Below are 3,584 nucleotides of genomic sequence, written 5' to 3' on the forward strand. Positions count from 1 at the left end.
TGTCCACCTTTAGAGCATTAGTCTAGAAATGGCTCGCAGGCGGCCGAGGCAGGTAGGCCAGTATTGAGTTTCAGGGACAGTTTTTTGATATTCTGAAAGGCGTTCAGCAGATCCATATTGACTGAGACACAGGCTAGGTACCCTTCTAACTCCCCTGTACCTTCTGACCTTCTGGACTTCATCGAGGAAAATAAATCATCTTCATCTGATGAATGTTGTCCAACTTGCTCCAGCCTCCAACATCCAGTCAAGGTGTTGTCTGACATAGACTAGACCTGTAGAATGACAAACAACATTTCTGACAATTAAGTATTGAGCTGCCATCAAGAGTGCATCATAGCACAGAAATAGCTATAAATAGCTACTTGAGATGACAGACCTTGCTACAGTATACAGAATTATAGCATTATTTTCTATTTCTACATGCATCACAATTCATAATCCTCAATTCTTGTTAACCGAGACCACTGAGCATGAACATGAAAGACGTGCACGTTGCAAAGCCACCGCGTATCGTTATCAATATCTGACTAAACATCGTGATAAATTCCAGATAACGACATACACATTGACTTGTCCAACTGTCTGACAACGATGGTGTGCGCATTCACATTGTTCTGTTTCAAGGCATGGGAAGCAGCCAAATGATTAGCCTAATATCACATTTATGTGGTGTATTTAATTGCTGATGACTGATCTGCAGTTTTTAACACAATAAGAGAGACTAAATAAATAAATAATAATGCTATGACCTGAAACGAATGGAAGACAGGAATACAATTATTATTAGTCTATTGGATGACGGCTGTCGACGTTAACATACTCAGGGCGGTTGCAAGTGCTAGCCAAAATTAGGCTACTACACTGCAAAAACTGCTTTTCTAACCTAGGGTTATTATTCTTATATTAAGATGAAAAAATCTAGTTGGTCTTGTTTTAAGCAAAATTGGACTTACCTAGTGTTGTCTTGATAAGGTTATTTTTACCTATTTCAAGCAAATATTACTTGCGCTGCCTTGATAAGCACATTTGAACTTAATTTGAGTTCTTTAACACTAGATATGAGCACTTTATCTTAAAAGAATCCATTTCAAGTGTGGTAGTCTTATTTTAAGCAATAGTGTCAAGTTGAAAACGTCTCATTTCAAGCAGAAATTCACTTGTTATTTTCTTATTGCATTAAAGGTCATAATTCAAGTTATTTTTAACTAGAAATGAGTTTTAACAACCACTTAATTGCATTAAGTAGTAAACGTGACCTAAATCACTTAAAAAACACAGTCAAATATACTTGCGATACTTGTGGATTACCACTGATCACAAGATGCTCAGTCAGAAATGTTGTCATAAACCACAAGTTTTCCTCAAACTCGGTGGCAGGATCGAATTCACTCGAACGCACCCAACTCAAATGTCGCTTGAGCTGCATGCCAGTGATGTGAACTGAAGCAAGTACAAGAGCTGTGCCTTTCGACTTCAAAAGCTAAAGGTAAGTTAACATAATTTAACATCTGCCTACTTTGGTAATTCGTCAGCAATATTGAAAACAAAAATGTTTGTAAAAGACCAAGACTTCTGGTTGAAGTTATTAACTTGTTAGCAAACAAAGCTAGCACACTTGACGTCAGCTAAGACAGCTAACCTAGCACAATAATTCAATTGAAGCCATGTCGACTGAGCTAACGTCTCTCATATGTTTTAAACTAGTGCCAGGTAATACTATGTCAGAAAGTGTCCCTAGTAGTCTTGTCTGTAAAAAGTAAGCAAGTTCAGAGGATTCATTTAGTGTGAATGTCGGTGATCTAATAGCTAGTAGCTGCAGTTAGCTCTTAGCTAACTAGCTACTCTATAGGTTAAGGATCCCCCACCCTGAGTGAAGCTTCGACTTGAAGTTGAAGATTTTTTTCTTTCTGAAAGAGTAACAACCATTTTCTTTAAATTACAGATGGAGCAATTGGACAAGACAACACAGTCGCTTCTGGAAGGTAAGTCTATGATAGTACATATGATAGAAGATGGTTAGATAAAGCCAAAGATTGTGGCTAGACTGGCTATGCATGGTTTCCCTAGAAGTGAATATAGTTAGTTAGCTGGCTGGCATGGAGTGGCAGTAAGAAATGTAATAACAAAAATAGTAATAAAAACTTAAAGCTGTGTAAGGGATAATGTACAGTGAGGTGGTCATTATCGCGGCATAGCCGATATGCTACTACACTTTTCCTTGAATCTCAGCAAACTGGTGGTTGTCACTGGAGGGTTCTAACACCACTACATTTGTCATTTGTACAAGTGACCCATTACATTGACTTGCAGCTTACTCAGTGCTCTTATGTATCCATAGTTTCAGGGTCATCATAAATATTGCACATTAACTTATACCACTTTGTTTGCAGCTGCACAGGCCATTGCCTTGTTGGAGGCGCTCCCAAAAATGTTCCCTTACCCAACCGCCCCTCCAAGAAAAGTCGGCAAGTGAGGCACTGTACCATGTTCTTGAGGTGGGTTTTAGTGTCAGTACATAATGCTTTCATTTGTGAACTTCATGTGTGTGGTTTAACTTCATTCTGCCCCCCTCCCCCAATTTGTTGCTTTCAGCCATCTGAGGACGCCAATGTCTTCTTGCGTAACTGATGACCTTGCCAAGGGACATGCTTCTGGAATCCCTCATGATACTGATGGGATGCTACTATGTGTTCCAGTTAACATATTCCAAGTGTATTGCTAGGCTATTGTCCATAATACAAACAGATTTTATTCACGAGAGTGACAAGACGACAACATATAAAAAGGTGCTTGCTGACTGTCAAGCATTCATCCAAACCTAGTCTGTCTCTCCCTCTCTCTTTGTCAACCTCCTACTGTATGTCACTCTTCTGTATGTCACTCCCCCCCCCCCCCCCCCCCCCCCCCCCCCCCCAACTCTTTCTCTATATGTCTGGAGGTCAGGACAGCACACAGTAACACAACGTCCAATGTATTTCCAGCTACATTTGTCAATGATTTGTTGTGTTGTTTGATGAATTCTGACTGTTTGATGTCTTGCTGAATTGTCATCGTTTATGTAGATGTCAATGTACCTTATGTCTGACAGTTTACTTAAATCATTATGTGTAATATGTAATTAAGTACATTTAAGCATTCTGATGCTTATTATTGTTCACTACTCTCAAATGGCTGTTATTGGTTTTCTTCATTAACAGGCTAATAAAACAGTGATAAATAATGTGTTGTGTCACGTTTCCTGATTTTAAGAGCTTGTGGTCTGATTTTAAGTAACTTCATGCTTAAGAAGTACTCCAGGTTTGGGTGATGACAGACTTCTTTGGAAGTTACTAGATAACTTGAAATCAGTGTTGTCAGTCTAAATTTCACTTTTATTATTGTGGTCCTATGTAAAAGCCTGAATTGTCTCTTATTTCAAGTACTAATGCCTCAGAAGTTCACTAGATTTGAGTGACATCAGGCTTATTTTGAGGTAACTACATGGTTTGAAATGAGTGGAATTAGTCTTATTTCAGGACATTCTGTGCTTGAATTGTCTTATTTCAAGTACTAATGCCTCAGAAGTTCACTAGATTTGAGTG

The 3,584-nt window shown here is 38.7% G+C and overlaps 1 long non-coding RNA gene across 1 annotated transcript; it reads left to right on the plus strand.

Annotated features, from left to right (window-relative positions):
* The first annotated feature begins 981 nt into the window (after positions 1 to 981).
* LOC116224463 lies at positions 982 to 3,223 on the plus strand. The gene is made up of 4 exons (XR_004165601.2): positions 982 to 1,489; positions 1,946 to 1,985; positions 2,394 to 2,498; positions 2,596 to 3,223. It is a non-coding gene; the product is annotated as an uncharacterized LOC116224463 (long non-coding RNA).
* The last annotated feature ends 361 nt before the right edge of the window (positions 3,224 to 3,584 follow it).

Source organism: Clupea harengus, chromosome 17, assembly GCF_900700415.2.
Source record: "Clupea harengus chromosome 17, Ch_v2.0.2, whole genome shotgun sequence".
NCBI classification, from domain to species: domain Eukaryota; kingdom Metazoa; phylum Chordata; class Actinopteri; order Clupeiformes; family Clupeidae; genus Clupea; species Clupea harengus.